The 19,140-nt window shown below is 48.9% G+C and overlaps 1 long non-coding RNA gene across 2 annotated transcripts in view; it reads right to left on the reverse strand.

Annotated features, from left to right (window-relative positions):
• LOC138453527 (uncharacterized) overlaps window positions 1-18,254 on the reverse strand; it is a 284,002-nt gene extending 265,748 nt beyond the window's left edge. For both annotated transcript variants that reach the window (XR_011260461.1, XR_011260460.1), the window contains exon 1: window positions 18,132-18,254. This is a non-coding gene — a long non-coding RNA (uncharacterized lncRNA). The remainder of the gene's footprint in view (window positions 1-18,131) is intronic.
• Window positions 18,255-19,140: the final 886 nt, after the last annotated feature.

Raw genomic sequence — 19,140 nt, forward strand, 5'->3', positions numbered from 1 at the left:
CCTCTATTCCCATCTGATCTTGCCCCTTTGGGACTCTATCAGGTTTACAAACTCCTGCTTGCTAAACTAGAACCTCATCTCAAAACTACCATCAACCTCCTCCTCCTCTATCGTCAACCTGACCAAACTACCTCCCCGGACACGGACATCCCCCTCCTCACTCCACTCATCAAACCCAAATCCAAACTACTACTCATCAGAGACTTCAATCTTGGTCTCCATGATCCAACCGGCAATAAGGCCACTGCCCTCGAAACCTCTCTACAAGCCATTAGTTCCCCCACTCACATCAAGGGCAGGACCCTGGACTGGGTCACACACCTTAACTTGCCCATCTCAGTCACAGCCATTTACCCTGTCCCTAGACCGACCACTCCCTGATCATTTTCCTCCTACCTCTTGAACTCCCCAATGCTTGTAACATCTCCACATGCATCCCCATAACCTCCAGCCACATGCGCAAACTCACTGCTAAGTTGCTCAAACCCACCACCTCCACAGGGCAAACCTCTGATTTGTACCCCTCCCCAGAAGTCTTTCAGGGATGGCAACCTTCTCCATATTGCCACTCTAAACTCTTGCTCAGCTGTCAAACACTCCTCCGACATCTGCCATCTCCTGGAAGAACTTCACCTCGATGTCCTCGGTCTCACTGAGACATGGTTCATGGCCAGCTCTGTCACGATCTTTGACACTCTCCTCCCTAATGGCTACAAGATCCTCTCTGCACCCATGTCCAACCGTTCTGGAGGGGGTGTAGCCCTGATCTTCCCGAGTGGATTTACACCTCAGTCATTCCTACGCAGGCCCACTCTTTCAAATGCCTCGTCTGCAGGCTCTATCTCTCTCCTAGCCATTCCCTTACTGTGGCTACTATCTATCGGCCACCTGGTCAGATCTCCTCCTTCCTCTCTGAGTGGGCGGACCTCTACTCTTCCCTCCTGGTCTCGACCACTCAACTCCTCCTTCTTGGAGACTTCAACATCCACCTGGATGCTTCCTGTCCTTCCTCTGGACTCTTTTGCGACCTCTGCGACTCTCTCGCTCTCTATTCTCCCCTCTGGCCCGACTCACACTGCAGGGCACACTCTGGATGTTCTGATCTCCTTAGACCTCCCCCATTCTATCCCTCTTACCACTCCCTTCTCCTGGAGCGATCACTTTCTCCTTTCCTCCCATCTCACTCTCTCTACCCCTCAGGCCAAGCCAACTCCATCACTGCCACCCACCTTCTCGGGCATCCGACCCACGAAGCACATGTCAGTTAAGGCTTTCACTGCCACTTTCTTACTCCCTCCTCCGCCTTTGGGTGACTCACACCCTGACACAGCCCTTTCCATGCTCCACTCTGCTATATCTGATACTCTCGATGTTCTTGCCCCTGTAATGAGAATCCACCTGAAGAACTCTTGGTATGACTCTGACCTCGTCAACCTCAAACGCAATTGCAGGGTGGCTGAGAGGAAATCGTGGACTTCTGGTACATCCTCTGACAAACTGGCCTGCCGCCTGGTCGAAAAGGCAATACCGGCTCTCTGTCTGCACCAATAAGAGAGCTCACATCCAAGCCTGCGTCTCTGCGGCATCTAACAACTGGGCTGAACTCTTTGATATCTGCAAGGAACTGGCCAATCCTGCTGAAGTCTCTACCTCTCCTGTCCCTGCCCAGACCCCCTGTATGGCACTGCCTTCTCATTTCATCTCTAAAACTCACGACATCCTGTCCTCTCGCTCCTCCTCTCCCCTTCCTCCCTCTACTGCCTGCTCTTCCTTTGGCCCTTTTTCGGCCACCTCTCCTCCCTCCACCTGTTCTCCTCAGATGAAGTTTCTAGACAAGTCTGATCTATGAATGTCTCATCAAAACAGGTCCATCCCTGTTCCTCCAAAACCATCAAGGACTACATTGACTTCCTGGTTCCTGCCCTGGCCAACTTCTGCAACCACTCCTTTGCCACTGGAGTCTTCCCTTCCCCCCTGAAGCACTCCCTTGTGCACCCTCTTCTTAAGAAACCCTTTGCCGACCCCTTCTGCCTGGCTAACTATCACCCAATCTCCATCACGCCCTTCCTGGGCAAATTCCTGGAAAAGCTGGCCATCTCCAAGCTCAATCTTCACACTGAATCTGTTGGTTGTCTCCATGATCATCAGTCTGGTTTCAGAGCTGCCAGAAGCATGGAAACTGCTCTCCTGAACATCTGTGAATACCTGCTCTCCAACCTTGATTCCAACACCCCCTGTGTCCTTATCTTACTTGATCTCTCTTCTGCCTTTGACACGGTCAACCATGCCATCCTGCTCAACGGCTCTGTGATAACCTGGGTATCACCGATCAGGCCCTGGCGTGGCTGGCTTCTTTCCTCTTAGATCGACCCTCCCAGGTTCAACTTGGGTCCTTCCTCTCCTCTATCTCTATCTTTACCTGTGGTGTTCCCCAGGGGTCTAACCTCTCTCCCTGGCTGTTCAACCAATACCTGTCACTTCTTGCCCACCGCATTGCTGCGCTCTGCCCCAACTTCCAGTGCTATGCGGATGACACTCAGCTCATTTTCAGGCCACCTCTTCTCCCTCTCTCATCTCTGACTGTCTCTCTGCCATCCAGGAGTGGTGTGCGGCCAATGATCTCTGCCTTAAAGTAAGCCTGAGATTCTCCTCATCGCCACACAAGCTCCCTCGTTTTCTGTCACTCTCTGGCCTCTCTTGGCCCTCTTCCTACTCCCACCTGCGAGGCTAAAAACCTCGAGTTCATCTTCGACTCCACACTCTCCTTCTCTGCTCACATCTCTGACATCTCTAAGAAGTCACACTATCAGCTGTACCTCCTCAAAGGCATTCTTCCTTTCCTCTCCTTTCCCAGAAGCTCCCCTCTCCAGAGGTCTGGTTCCTTCTAGGCTGGACTATTGCAACAGCCTCTTTCTAAATCTGCCTGCTTCTACTCTACGCCCTCTGCAACTAATCCAGAATAGGACTGCGAGACTTGTCCTTGGCCTCAAGCCCAAGGATCGTATCTCTCCAGGACTGAAATCTCTGCACTGGCTCCCTGTCGCTGCGAGGATTAAGTTCGAAACCCTCTGCATTGTCCACAAGGCCTTCTGGGGCCTCAATACCTTCAACTCTCACTTCCTAAATATCTTCCTTCTCAAGCTCTTCGCTCATCCGCCTCCAACTCCCTCAGTGTCAGTCGCTTCTCCAAGCAACGAGTTGGTGGTAGATCTCTTTCTTCGGCTGGGGCCTCCCTCTGGAACAGCCTCCCTGCCTCCCTGAAACTTGAGGAGCACCATCTCCGGTTCCAGAAGCACCTCAAAACCTTTCTCTTTGCTTACGCTTTTTCTCCTCCTCTACCCTGCTGACCTCCTGGCTGAAACTGAATCTGCACTGGTTACCTGTCCACCCTCGGATTTCGGGCCCAGGTCACCTCCCCCCACTAGTTGCACGCCTGCACTGCCTTCCTGGCAACCCCCCGCACTTGGGGACTGTTTTCTGTATCCCTAACAGTCCCACTACCACCAGATGTCTGCACTTACCCTTGCACTTGCCACCAGATGGCAGCTTTTTAAACGTATTGTTATTTGTTCTTTTTTTCCCATGTACTGCACTTTACCCTCCCCATTCCTCCCTCCCATGCACTGCGCTATCTAAATGACACCTGGTCTAGTAGGATCGCTGTCCCTTGTCTCCCCTCTGTTGCCCCTCCCTTGCCTCGTCGCGCCTTGAAACACTTGTGTATAGGCCCGTTATAAATGAGATATCATATCACCATCTCATCTTTCCTCGCCACTATACCGGACCACAATGACCCCGACTCCATCCTCAATGCCTACAACGTCCTGATACTCCACACACGACTCTCATGCACCTCTCAAAACTACCATTAAAAAAAACCTGCATTCACAATTGGTTCTCTGAAGAACTTATCCCCCTACGTAAACACAAACAGGCCCTAGACCACCTATGGAGAGAAAGCCATCCATCGACCACAAAGAAGCCTTTCTCGCTGCAGCCAAAACATACAAAGGTGCCATCATCTCCACCAAATCATTGATCTACAACTCCAAAATTAGCGAGGCCAGCTCTAACACTAAAGAGCTATTTAAAATCTTGAAAGAACTTGCCAAAGCCTGGTGCACTACTGTTCAAGCAGCACTATCTGACAAAACCACCAACTTAAGAAACAAAACTATTCTCAAGAAATCTCTGCTTACTGCCAAAGACACGCCCCTCTTTATCCCTCCAGATCTTCCACCCCCTACCTCTCAACCTTTCCAGCTCTCCCTTATCTCCCCTTCGGATGTCCTCCTTATCATCAAACACCTTAAACCCTCAAACTGTAAAGGTGACCTCTGTTTGTTTGTTTGTTTGTTTTATTATTTATAATGCGCGACATACCCTCAGGTAACAGGGCGCAGCAGTTACACGTATATGCGAAACTTAGTTACAACAGCGTAAATATTTACAGACAGGTATTACATACAAAGTATATACAGGTAAGACCTATTTACAGATGAATGGTGCAAAAACAGGAGAGCTAATGATACATACAACTTACTTACATCGACAGTGTGTACAAGAAAAGGTGATGATTGGGTAAAAGAGAGCACATGTTAATGAGCATTCGCTTTCAGCCACAGGATGGAATTGGTCTTGAAGTTTTGGTAGGGTAGGTTAGTTCTCAGAGTGGGAGGTAGGGAATTCCACAGTTTAGCTGCTTTCACCAGAAAACTATTACCGCCAATTGTCGAGCGATTAAACTTGGGAATAGAGAGGCAATCTTTGTAGGCAGTTCTCGACGGTCTCAATGATATCTGTCGGTGGAATCTGTCGACCAAGTAGGTAGGCGCAGCATTATTGAGGGATTTGTGCATCAGTGACAGAGTTTTAAGGAGGATTTTATCATTAGTTGGAAGCCAGTTGTTCTGTCGGCTAATCTCGGAGATGTGGTCTCTTCTGGAGATGCCCAATGCCGCTCTAAGAGCATTATTTTGGAGAGTTTGGATTTTTCTAGTAATACTTTTAGTTGGTCCCAAGTATAGAGCATTGCAATAGTCCAGGCGAGAAAAGATAAGGGCTCTGGTAGGGTAGTGCAGCTAGTGTCAGATAGGAATGGCTTGGCAGTGCGGATCAGTTTACACGTGTAGGCCGTGGAGGACGCTAGCGAGTTAACTTGTTTGCTGAATGTGAGGTTTGAATCAAGATAAAAACCTAGTGTTTTTACCTCATATCCAACTTTGATGCTGTTGCCATCAATTGTCAAAGAGGAGTAAGCGGGTCCTAGTTTTTTTAGACTGGATGTAGTGCCCAAGATGATGAGTTCAGTTTTATCATCATTCAGGCATAGACCATGCGTGGCCATCCATGGAAGACTGATTGTCTGGTTCCCAATAGGTGGTGTACTACCAGGTGTTTTTGGATTTGTACATAGGCAACCTTATACAAGACTTTTAGCAGAAAAGGTACTGCCGTAATTGGCCTGTAATTAGTTGGTATGGATGGATCAAGAGTAGGGTTTTTTAAGAGTGGGAGTACCCAAGATTCTTTAAGATTGGTCGGGATAGTTCCAGTGGAAAAGGACGCATTAATTAGTTTTGTAATGAAAGGAGAGAGGTCTCAGGCTGCATCTTTGATGAGCTGTGCAGGGCAGAGATCGCCCTGGTAATTAGATGGCTTCAGGGACAAGATAATTATTTCTACTTCGGGAATAGAGACTCTATAGAAGTTGAATCGGGTGGATTTGTTAGCAGTGCTATTCTCAAATGTTTTGGGTTGGGTGGAGTCATTTAGAGAGACTCTTTTGCTAGAAGTATTATTTTTTAGGTGGATATTTTATTGGCTAGTGCGTTTTGGATCTCTGAGCACCATTTTCTATCTTTAATACAAGTGTCAGGGGGAGCTATGGGGGCCTCTAATTCTTTGAGAATAGAGAATAGTTCTTTCATGTTAGATTTGGCTTGGGATATCCGCTTATCGAAGGATTTGCGTTTTGCTAGGCATATTTCTTTTTTGTAGAGGGATGAAAGTTTAGTGAGTAAGTTTGTTGGCTGCTGAAGGTAGTTTTTTCCATGCAGCCTCGCAGCTTCTTTTTTGTTGCCTTAAGTTTTTTAAGAAAGGCGTAAACCATTTATTCAAGTGGGTTTTAAGCTTGCTTGGTCTGAGTTTGAGGGGGGCAATCGAATCCAAAGAGGTGGTCATAATTTTATTATATTCTTCGACCAGGATCTCCGGACCTGTATTGTCAGGGAGCGAGTTGAGGGTGGGGAGTAAAGTCGGGATAATCGTGTCCACGGTGATACTCTTTTTATTTCTGGTTAGCGTAGGTGGAGCCCTATTGGCAGGTAGTGGAGGGGGTCTGTTGGTAGAGAGCATAAAAGACACAAGGTAGTGGTCGGTCCAGGCTAGGGGAGAGATGGCGAGGATATTGGCTTGGCAGTTATAATCTGCCACCCAATCGAGTATTCAACCTTTATTGTGGGTAGGTGCTTTACTTCTTTGGGTAAAGCCTAGTTCTGAAAGGGTATTGCGTGAGGTAAGGGCGAGCTGGTCTGAAGGGTCATTAAAGCCCATGTTAAAGTCTCCAAGTACAAGTACTTGAGTAGAACATTTGAGGTTATTGGACAAAATAGTGTTAATGTCATCCTCAAAGGTTCCAGGGGGGCCGGGAGGGCGGCAGATTAGGTGGATATTAAGGGTCTGGGCATTGGACAGAGGGACTTTAATAGATAGTAGTTCACATTAAAGGACATCAATGGGAGTGATTATTCTCATAGGGAGGCTACATTTGTGGATGATGGTGATACCACCTCCTCTAGATTTTGTTCTGTCTTGTCTCAATATGGAGTAGCCGTCTGGGACTGCTAGCATGGGGCCTGCTGCATGGTGTAACCAGGTCTCGGTGATAGCAAGGAAGTCGAAGTCTTCACTAATAATTAAGTCAGCAATTTCTGTGGCATGAGCTACCAGAGATCTAGCGTTAATTAGAGCTCCCTTGATCAGAGAATTCAAAGTAGTGGTCATGGTTGGATGTCTGCTTTGTGAGGATTTGGGTTTACTATGCTTAGCTAAGCTCTTTACTGGCATAGGGTCAGAGTTAGGGGCTAGGTTCGCGTTTATATTAGTTTGGCAAAGCCGGGATGACTTAGTCCTTGATCCTATTGTAGTAGGAATAGAGCTGATAGGGGGCTCATAGATTTTGGCTAATCTGGTTCTGAGACGTAGGTTCCTATCTGTGGTTGAGCAGGGATTGCTAGGTGGTAGGAATATGGGGTCATTCATGTCTGGGAGTAGTCTAGCAGTTGTAGTATTATGTAAGTTGGAGGTATGTGTCGGGATAGGTGAGTGTTGTGACATGGTGTAGAGCAAGATATTTTGTAGGAACAAGATGATGTGGGCCGTCTGGCTGGCAGCTATCAGATGCATGCTGGCATGTGGTGGCGGGGCACTTTCTAGGAGTTAATAAGGTTGGCTATAGGTGGTAGCAGCGAGGGCAAGGGACAGATAATCAAGTGAAGCTAGAGCTGAGAGTATGTCATAGTCTAGGTGCTACGAATAGTGGCAATGGTGAGCAGCAATCAATATGAGGCACTATCCATACTTATTCATAGCAGTTTGGCAGACAGTAAATATAGTCAAAAGGTAGGCAATAAAACAGTGCGCAATCAGCACAGATCAATGTGAGGCACTAGCCATACTTAAGCAAAGCAACCTGACCGAGTTGGCAGACAGTATATATGTGCAGGGTGGGCAATCAAACAATACATGTATAGGTAACCAGTGAGGAGCGTGAGCCAACATTAAATGTTTGGGCAATCGAGCATTAGGCATTGGGCTCAGACGAACCAGAAAACAGAAAGGGTATGGCGGGCAGTCGCTATGGACACAGGTGGTAACAAGCAGGTATGGCAGGGAACCTTAAGTGGCGCGGGCTGCAGGCTGGGATAAAGTGGCGGACCAATAGTAAAGCAGCTCGTGCAGTACGAATCGCCACAGGTCAAGTTCATAAAAGGGAGATGAAAAATAAAGGGACACTTATCACAGGCAAAGGGAGGATATCGGTAAGGCAGAAGGATTTCAGTTATGCAGCGCAAAGACAAATAGATTGCAAGTTAATGTATTTACGACATATATATGTTCATCCGCAGAGCACTAGAGAAGTGGGGAGCAGTGAATCGTACGCGGACTGGGGGAGGTCATGGATTCAGTGCTGCAGGCAGGGGCGTTGCTAGGCATTTGAAAGATCCGGGGCTAGAGCCCGTTGCAAGTTTGGACATCATATAACTACATGACATGAACTCATGCGCCGTATTGCGATTTCAAGCGTTAATCTTGCAAACTATACTGCTCAAAGTGCTCATACTCATGTGGAAGATTTGCCACTCCGAAGCCTGAACATTCATCCAGTAGTGCTTTGTAATACTTTATGAGGTTATGTAAGTCAAAGAAAAGCCTTTGGACAGGACAGCCAAAGACTTGGCGTGGATTGAGAAATTGTATTTAAGCAACAACTGGCGAGATATCTGTTTGAAACATCAATCATACAGTCACTTACTGCTGGTTGTTGGACTGACAGGGGGTAGCTAGTGGGTTTACGAAGTGGTGGGACATAATTAATGTAATTATCCAATGTAGCATGCAAGCGCATCCTACATTGTTATAAATTGTCCCGTCCGACACCATAAAGGGAGGCCTGATATTTTCCCCAAAAGAAATAGCAGTGATTATAATGTGGCTTTCCATCTGTTGGATCGACCCAGAAGACAAGGATAAAATCATGAATGAAATGGTAGCTGTCTAGGAAATTGTTTCCGCTTGTGCAACTCACTTTTCACATAGAATCAGTAAGCTACCCTAGGATATTGAAAGGATTGCCAACTCACCCGGCACCAAACACTTATCATGTACCTCACCTCAGGGAGCGATTCAGCACTGGTCGGTCATAGCAGTAAGCATATGTTTTGGTTTGGGCCATTAGGTCGCTTTAGCGCCACCTATAAGCCAACACTATTGCATTGGAATACAGATGGGGACAAATGGCATGGACACAAAGCTTGTGTGTGTTGTTTGTTTATTTGCCCAACCATTGACTGCCCGTGGACATGCTAATCCTTATGGCCATTTCCAACCAGTTTCTGCCCCTCGATCCGACCCCTCCCCGCCCAAAACACCTCCTCATGGGAACTCTTTTAGCTCGCTTTAATCAAGTCTTCCCATCAAACTTTGCACTCAATGTGCCTGCCAGTGTTTTTTTTAAGCAGTCGTCTGAGCATTAATGACTTAAATGGAGCTGTAAATGCACTACTGATGTACTAAAAATGTCTTAACCAGGTCTGCCTTCAGCCACTCGATGTATAAGCAGTCTACGTGTCCTTCACTGAAGTGCTGTTGAAAACAAGCATTGGCAAAGCCAACAGTTTGGGTTTTTGTGTAGGCACAGGATAGGCACTTACCAGGCACTGACAGGGTGGTTCTGCATGCTCAGAAGCAAACAACCGCTCGAAGATGGTGCAAGTACGTTGGCATTCTTGAGAAACATGCACCTAGTCCCTGCATTTTAGCCAAAGTATTGGCTTTGCCAATGCTTGTTTTAAACAGAAATGTGGTGCAAGGACACACAATTCAATGTTTAAAAGGGCGGCAGACATGAGAAAAAGTGCAATAATCTTCACAGGCTGAAAAAAAGGAACTCCAGAACAGGAGGAAAAGTAAAACCACCCTGATGCTGAAGCTGTAACTACGACCCTACTGTAGGAGATAAGAAAGGCACCCCCACAGTCCCAGCAGCCCTACCCGCTACCAGTGGTGTCGCTAGAGGGGGGGGGGGGCATGTGAAACCCTGTGCCCCCCCATGTGCCCCCCTACCTAAAACGAGCAGTGACCATGTTCTCCCCTTACTTTTGTCTGTGCCCCCCTACCTATGTCTTTGACCCCCTCTGTGCCCCTCCTAAATTTGATTTCTGGCGACGCCACTGCCCGCTACCCCCCAGATCGTCACACCTCACAAAAACACGCGGCCAGAGAGGAAAGGAAAACACATTGAGGAAATAGATGAACCGGTTTGTAAAAACTACACAGCAACCCCAAACTGTTGCCACGAACAGGAGCCCTCACATCTGTAAATCATATAACCCTGTCTGATTGTACTCATATCCAACCTGGCCCCTATGGATTTCCTGGGGATACTGTACGAGAGCATCAACATGTCATATGTTTAAACAGACATGCTAATTAATGTACAAGGCTGGTTGCAGTGTGTCTAGTCTTCTCGTGATGGGGCCCTTTTACTAATAGGATTGGTACAAGTTGGATCATGGGTTTGTGGGCCAGCAGGGAACATAGTGCCACTACTTCTTTTGGTGCACTTCGACGACTGAGTGGCTAAATAATTAAACATTACCCAAGAGGTAGATTGTGTCCGGTATTATGCTTTGGCAAGTAGCACCAGTGGAGCAAAATAGGAAAACATGGTCATTTCAGTACAACAACCTCCAGGGTAGGGTGGCCAGATGTCCCGGTTTTGCCGGCGCTGTCCCAGTATTTGGTGCTCTGTCCCCCTTTCTCAAGATCATGTTCCCATTGGAAACTGCAGTGGTCCCGGTTTTTGTAGTAGGTCTTCATAGCTGGCAGGCAGGAATACACAATCTCACAAAGAAGAAATGCCGCATTTTACAATTTAAGACAGTGTTAGATTGTGATAAATTAATTCTAATTTGCGTTTCTTTGAACAGTAACACGTAAGCCCCCTTCTCCTCCAAACGCTACTGAAGTGTAGTCACTTGACAGCTACTTTCAAGAGTTACTGTTTTATGTTAGTTGCTGTGTCCCAGGTTTTCTACTTTTTAAATCTGGTCACCCTACTCCATCCATGGCCATGGCACCCTGTGAATTTGATGCAAACCAAACCCTTATGTGTAACTGCAGTAACTGCAGGCCAGTGTTGGAGATCTCCTACCCCCACATGAACTGCAACACGCCTGACCAGACTGCCCCAACAAAGATATGCCGTGCTTCAGGCAGAGCCGCGGGGTCTGCAATGAAACAGCTTCTAGAGCAGCCTGTCCAATGTTCACTAATCCCAACATCAATTGCAATAGATTGAGAATAGGAAGTAAGCAGCATTGCTTTGTATTCAGCAACCTAACTTGCCGGTGCCATCCAGCATGTTCCCTTCAGCTGCAGTAAGGAGTTATTGGGGGGGGGGTGTTGTCTGAATGTACCCGTGGATACCTTGTACAGCAATCAATCCCCTAAATTATTTGGCGCCCCAAGATTAGATTAAAGAGAAACTCACATGCCATCAATCTCCGTGGGCCACTTTGACTATGTTTGCACCATCAGAACTAATCTTGTTTTTGCAGTGTTATTAGCAAGCTCTGTGCAAGGTTTTCCAATTTAGCGTTGCCACAAGTGTGCTCGCTTGCCACATTTCACAGCTGCATGGGGTTCAGAGGATCTATGATAAAGTTTTAAAGAGTTGTTAACCAGTATTGTGTTCGCTGAGGAAGCTTAAGAGCTGGGTTTGGAAAGGACGATGTTTCTGCAGACCAGGCTCAAAGCTCTCCATCGTGAAGTGTTTAACTGTTACCCGAAGGAAAGGGGGCTCCGCACAAAACAGTCTGGATACCACTGCTCTAGCTATCTGTACAGTAAATCTAGAAATTAGTTTTCAAATGCATGAGGGACTAAACACGTGTGTTTGGTTCCGTGCTATGGGACCTCACTGCTCAGGATTCAAGCCGGTAAATTGCTTGGATAAACTGGCGTGCTGTAGTATACTGCATTAATGGAAGACAGGAGACTTGCTGGTTTGCTGGAAGGGCTTTATTTATGAATTCCCAGCTGGCCCAAATACACGAAAACTGCGTGTCTCTATGAACTGAGGCCAACGGGCCTGAAGTGGCTGGGAGGTGCTGAGTGCACCTCACGTCCTTAATTGAGCCGCGGGCCCCGTTCTCAGAGGAGCCGGCAGGGCGCTCCTCTCTGCGTCCTCGGCCCGGCTCGTAAAGCGCGCGGAGCGCGCGGGGGCGGGACTTCCGGTTTCCGCGAGAGCGGGGCTCTCGCGACTTCTCTACACACCTCCCTTTTTCCAACGGATGATCGGGTCACTGTACAACATAGTCATTGTATCTCACCGGTCTTCTGTGCTCTCTTCTGGGCCGCTCCCTGGTTCCAGCGCACTCTTTTTGCTGCTCTGGTTCCGGGTCTGCATCGGGTTCTTCCGGTTCGATCTCGGGTTCTAACCTTTCTCTGTCGTCTCCTTCATGTTCACGTTCCTCGCTTCTCCCATAGTTCTTCTCAGTCTCTACTAGTGATCTCTCCGGAGACCTCTCTCTTTCTTGCCTCCTCTGGTACAGTGCTACTCTTTCAACGTTCCATGTGCGCCCGTCTTCCGTGTGAATGTAGTTTGTTCCTTTGTGAATTACCTGGCAAGGTCGACTGTATCGGGACCCTGTGATTTGATCTTTCTTTGGTAGTCTGATCTTAACCAGGTCTCCCTTTCTTATGTCTGGCGCTTGTTTGGCCCTCCTTCTCTCATCACTCCATGACTTCATACGTGCCTTGCTGCTTTGGATTCGCCACACTACTTCTGACATGTCCACAGCCTCATCTTCTCGTACTTTCGATAGCCATGGTGGACTCAGCGTGGACGCCGCACTCCTCCCTCTCAACATTTTGAACGGGGAAACCTGCGTGATGCCATTTGGAGTGAGTCTGTGGGCCGCTATGGCCTCTTTGGTGGTTTTGAGCGGGTCCATTCCTGAAGCTGTTGCCAATTGGATGGCCCCCTTTATGAACCTGTTTGCCCTTTCTACAAGCCCATTGGCCTGAGGGTGATACAGGGCAGCTTTCTTTTGTTTGATATGATTTCTTTTTAGAAAATCTTCCATGTCTTTAGAGACCAGTTGCACCCCATTGTCCGTAACCACCTCTTTGGGGAGGCCTTCCCTTTGAAAAATTTCTGTGAGTACTTCTATGACCGTCTTGGTGGTTATATTCGGGACAAACTCTGCCTCCACCCATTTCGATAAGTAGTCCACCAGCACTATGCCATACCTATGTTCAGGCGACATAGCCTCCAGGGGTCCTATGAAGTCGATGCCTATTTTGGACCATACTGCTTCGGGTATTTCTGTGGGTATCAGGGGTGCCTGGCGGACCTTAAGTCTTTTGTCGCTGTTTAAGCATTCATGACACCGTTCTATCATGGTGCGAATTTCTTGGTCCATGGACGGCCACCAGTAGGCCTCTCTCACTCTGCGGCGAGTCATCGTGTTGCCGAGGTGTCCCGCGTGAGCCCTGGAGAGAATGGTTTTTCTCATACCTATTGGGGGAATGATTTGATCAGTTTTCATGACGATCCCTTCGATTTCGGACAGGTCATCCGACACTTTCCAATATGGTCTCATGCCTTCGGGCAGCGCTTTTTCACTGGGCCAACCTTCTTTGATGCATTCTCGAATCCTGGTCATGGTGGGGTCTTTCCCATCCTCTTCCTCCCAGTGCCTTTCACTGAGTTCTAGGTAGTCGGGTGCTCTTAAGTCCGTGACGGATGCCACGATGCATTCCCCATGTAGGAATGTGGTTGCTTTATCCTTATCTTCCGGCAGCCGCGACATGCAGTCGGCCTGCGTATTTTTCCAACCTGAAATGTGCTGGACTTCGAAAGTGTACTCCTGCAGTTTGGCTGCAATGCGTGCTAATCTGGGTGTGGATGTTTTGGTCCCTCCAGGGCTGAGCATGTGGATGAGCGGTTTATGGTCCGTTAGCAGCTTGAACTTTGTGCCCCACACGTATGTTCTGAAATGTTCCACTGCCCATGCACACGCCAGCATTTCCTTTTCAATGGTGGAGTAATTCTGTTCCGCTTCCGATAACGCCTTCGCCGCAAAGGCTACCACATGTTCCGTGTCACCTTTCTTTTGAGTTACTACTGCTCCCAGTCCATACGCACTGGCGTCTGTGGTGATGATTGTCTCCCACGTTGGATTAAATGGTTGAAGACATGGGGCATCCATGATGTGTTGTTTTATGCTTCCCATCGCAATCTTTTGCGGTTCTTGCCACGTAAACTCCGACCCTTTTTTGAGTAAGTCGCGGAGGGGTGCCGTGGTTTCTGAAAACTTTGGTATGAATTTGGCATAGTACTCAGCGAGTCCAAGAAATGACCTCACTTCTTCTTTGCAGGTGGGTTCCGGAGCTTTACTGATGGCCTGCATGAGGTTCCGTTTTGGACTGATGCCTTTTTCCGAGATCAGGTACCCTAAGTATTCGACCTCTTTCACCTTGAACAAGCATTTTTCATGGCGTAAGCGTATGCCTGCTTCTTGTAGCTTGTTGAGGACTTTTCTCAACGTGGAGTCGTGGGTCTGCTCATCCCCTGCATACACCAGGATGTCGTCCTGGAAATATACTACGTTTTTAACATTGCGTAGCAGGACATCCATCATCCTTTGGAAGGCTGATGCTGCTGATGACAACCCAAAAGGCATTTTGGTGAATTGGTATGTCCCAAACGGAGTGATGAATGCCGTGAGGGGTTTTGACTCTTCATGGAGCTGTATTTGGTGGTATGCATTTCTCATGTCGAGTTTTGAAAATATCTTGGCCTCTTTCATTAGTAGAATGAGTTCGTTGATGCTTGGAAGAGGGTAATTGTCCGTGATGACTTCCAAGTTTAAGCTGCGCAGGTCTATGCACACCCTCAATTCCTGTGATTGGGGCTTCTTTATGAGAACCACCGGGCTCAACCACTCGGATGCTTCGATTTCTTCTATGACCCCCTCACTCTTCATCTTGTCTAACTGTCCTCTGAGGGTATCTCTGGCTGTGGCAGGTACCGGCCTCACCCGGTGCTTGACTGGGACGGCATTTCTTTTGAGCACAATTTTGTGGAGAAAACCCTTAATGTGCCCCGGCTCCTCTGAGAATAGTGTTGGATAATCGTTTTTGACCACAGGTCCGTCCTTTGCACTGACTGACAGTACCTGGTCCTCTGTGCTGGGATCCAGTCTAATTTTCAGTTTGTCTTGGTCGTCCCAACCTAACACTGCTGGACCTTCATGGCTGAAGTAAACTCTAGTGGTTGTCACTCTCCCTTTAAATTCGACTTTACCCTTGATCTACCCCAAGAGTTCAACCGACGCCCCCCCAAAAACTGTGGGCTTGTGCCGCGTAGTCAGCACTTGTACTTTTTCTTTTCCCACCATTTCTTTGTAAGTCCTCAGGGGAATGATGGTTAGATCCGAACCTGAGTCTGCCATGACCCTAGTTTCCTTGCCGTCTATTTTAATCGTGCAATGGGGCTTCTCTCTCCTGGCTCTTGTGCTGTTCATCATTATAACTGTGGGCCTACCTTCATCTTCTGAGGATGATTCTCTCTCCATGATGCGCTCTGCGTTGAGACTGGTGACTTTCTTGTTTCTCCATCGACACACGATTGAGAAGTGACCAATGCGTTTACAGACGGAGCACTCCTTATCTCTGGCTGGGCACTCTCTGTCAAACGCTAGGTGCTTCGTGCTAGTGCACCTGTGGCACTTGAGGGGTTCTTTCCTGTTTCCTTTCACATCTCTCATGTCTGATGTCGGCTTTTCTTTTTTTGCATGGAAGCCCACTGCCTGTATTTCAGCGGAGCTCTGGGCTCCTGTGAGTTCCTTCCGTCTTCCCGCCGTTTCTTCGACTGCTCTGGCAATTTCGATTGCTTTCTCCAACTGCAGTTCCTTTTCAATGATAAATTTATCTTGGACTTTCCTGCTGTTCGTATGAACGGTCAACATGTCACAAATGAGGTTTTCCGCATTGTTGCCAAAGCTACATAACGCCGCTAGTTCCCTCAGCTTAGTGACGTGATCATCCACTGGTTCCGACATTTCCTGCTTCCGACCGTAGAACCGTATTCTGTGAAGCACTGTGTTCTCTTTGCTGTCAAACCTCTTAATGATTCTCCTCACCGCCTCCTTGAACACGTCGTCGTTGTCGCCAGCAACCGGGATCGGGGTCAGACTTTCGAAAATTCTTTGTCCCTCTACCCCCAGGGCATTGAGTAACATGGCCCTGCGCCTTGCCGCCGAGAACCCTGCTCCACCCAGTGCTTCCACGTAGGTCATGAATAGGGGCTGCCATTGTGGCCATGGAATGGCAGGCCTACCTGGAGTTTGGAGGAAGGGTGGCGGTGGCGTTGCTCCTTGCATGCTTCTTCGTGGGTTGTGGTGATCCTCGTCGCCAATTTATGTAGTATACTGCATTAATGGAAGACAGGAGACTTGCTGGTTTGCTGGAAGGGCTTTATTTATGAATTCCCAGCTGGCCCAAATACACGCAAACTGCGTGTCTCTATGAACTGAGGCCAACGGGCCTGAAGTGGCTGGGAGGTGCTGAGTGCAGTTCACGTCCTTAATTGAGCCGCGGGCCCCGTTCTCAGAGGAGCCGGCAGGGCGCTCCTCTCTGCGTCCTCGGCCCGGCTCGTAATGCGCGCGGAGCGCGCGGGGGCGGGACTTCCGGTTTCCGCGAGATCTCGCGAGAGCGGGGCTCTCGCGACTTCTCTACACGTGCATGCAAGTGGTTACTAGCTACAGCTGCTAGGTGGTGATTCTGTTGCTTTAACTCGACCCATAGCGCCTTCAAAAAGGAGAAGAGGAAAGGGCCAGTGGAGAGCAAAGAAGGGAAGCAAACATCACCCACCCATGCTAAATGCCAAAACATAGGAGGTTCTGGATGGCTGTGGTGTTAGAGTTTACATGAGTGCACCGACCGGACTCTCCTGTAGCACCAAACTCCCACCCACACCCTGTTCTGTTTGTGGGCTAGCCGGGTGGCGCTCAGTTATGCTTAGGTAACCACCTGGGCTGCCTGTGGCGTTTGGGGGTTGGTCGCCACTTATGCAGCAGCATCTTATGCGGGGGCTTTGTTCCCCTGTCAAATATCTGCATCAATCCCACCCTTTTTCCAGCCTACCTCCTTTTGCTGCGCATGCATATTTTGTGTTAAAAGGTTAGTGTGGGGGCGGGTGGAACATAGTTCACACTACTGGGACACTGTGCCGCACAGCGCACAGCAGCGTATAATGGGACTATTGATTGTCTGTGTTGCACTTCTCACCTCTTTTTCATGTGGATTCTTGGGGGGTAGTGGTGGGAAGTGGTGATGAGTGCCCTGTGCATCTTAGGCTCACGTTTCCCAATGGCATAAAGCGATGGCAGTGGTGGGCCGCGTCTGTATAGCCGAGGACAACTTAAAAACAGTTAAATCATGTGATCACCCAGAGCCCCTTTACGCTGTCAAAAGGAGCACCTTGATATTTTCATGAATGAAACAAAGCACCTCGTTTATTCGTGCATGGGATGGACAGGGTCAGTCCGTAAAACTGAACTCCGAACCGACATTGATTTAGACAGTTCACTCAACTGTCTAAAATGATGTCGGTTTGGTTCAAATTCCAAACGTAACGTAGGCATATTACCCACCTTAGGTGCACATGGCATGGGCCCTGGCCGACAGCTAGTGCATTCTTCACGGGGGATGGGGAGATGGGTAGGTGACTGCCAGGGTGGTGTGGGGGTCACACAAGCAGGTGGTGACGTTGTGGCAGCTCGAGTTCCAAGCGCAGACTGTGCAGCCACTGACAGTCAGCAGCAGCACGAGTAGCAGCAGCCCAGGATGCAGCAATGTTTGTGTCATGGTGTGCTTTTGAACACAAACATTGCTGCTGCCTCCTGGCCTGCATCTACCTGTGCCACCGTCAGTAGTTTCCTTTTTCTAGGGAAATAATGTTCGGGGCTAGCCCTTGCTTGTAGCCCCGTGATTTTCACTCGGGGCTACAAGCAAAGGATCCGGGGCTATAGCCCCTCTAGCCCCCCCCCCTAGCGACGCCCATGGCTGCGGGATATGCTTCACAGCAGTATTGGCAATGGTGCGGGGATGTATTCAGAGACTCAGTGGTGTGCTGATTTCGTGCGGCGAGAGTCACTATGCGCAGGCATCGGTCAGGTGATTTTGTGGGTGGGGCTGCAGGGAGCCCAATCTCAGGATATGAGCGCCAGTACAGGGTGGCGAGAGGCGGGCAGGAAGATCGGGGGTTACTCAGACCAGACCATAATTGCAGTGGAGGGGCAAGAGGGTCACAGCTAGGGGTTTGATAGGGCTCTCACCTTGATGAAGAGGGTTGGCATACAGTCCGGGTCATCGGCGCACTCGAGCACGGTAGAGCTCGGTCAGGCTCAGTCAGGTGGAGCCTTTATCGGTTGCCTTCGTCGGGGGCCAGTTTATGCCTGCCGGTGCTTCCCAATAGGCTATCAGTCCATGGGCAGCCAATCAGAGGACATAGGGGCTTCAGAGGGGTTTGAATCCAGCCACAGATGTGGCGGCAGCCATCTTGGAATGGCAAAAACCTTGTCTTTTTGTAAATTCGAATCTAGGTACAGTGCACTTCGTTTCCTTACCCAAGCTGCAGACAGGGCTGGGGAAGGGCACAGAGGCAGCACAATTCAGCAACCTGATTAGCACATGGAGATTTCGATTTTTGTATGGGTGCTAAGGCAGTGCAAAAAAGCAATGGTGAAGCCTCCTGGCTTATCTTTGCCCCGCCCGCATCATGAACATGTGTGCTGAGCACCTGGCTCCCATTATCTCCAAATTCATGAATGCCTCCTTTGAAATGACCTCTGTTCCAACTACTGTCAAGGAAGCCTGGGTCACCCCCTCATTTAAAAAAAACACCCTCGATCCCACTCTCCCCGCCAACTACCGCCCCATTACTACCGTCCCTTACCTACTCAAAATCATGGACCACACTGCATACATCCAACTTCAAGCTTTCCTAGAATCCAACAACCTACTGGGCTCCCACCAATCCGGCTCCAGACCCAGGCACAGCACAGCACAGAGGCTGCCCTCCTCGATCTTAAAATCCATCTCAATGGCATCCGTGATGCTGGCAAACTAGCCATCCTCCTCGACCTCTCTGCAGCCTTTGATCTTGTTGACCACAACATTCTCTGCCAACACCTCACCACCATATTTAACTTCTCCAGAGAAGCCACCAGCTGGATCAAAGCATTTCTCAGCGAGCGATCCTCAAGGGTCTTCACAGGCTTGGAAGCTGCCAACCCCTTATCTGTTCCCTACAGTGTCCCACAGGGCTACTGCCTTTCACCCACT

The sequence above is a fragment of the Ambystoma mexicanum genome, chromosome 4p (assembly GCF_040938575.1).
Source record: "Ambystoma mexicanum isolate Mex_15411 chromosome 4p, UKY_AmexF1_1, whole genome shotgun sequence".
NCBI lineage: Eukaryota > Metazoa > Chordata > Amphibia > Caudata > Ambystomatidae > Ambystoma > Ambystoma mexicanum.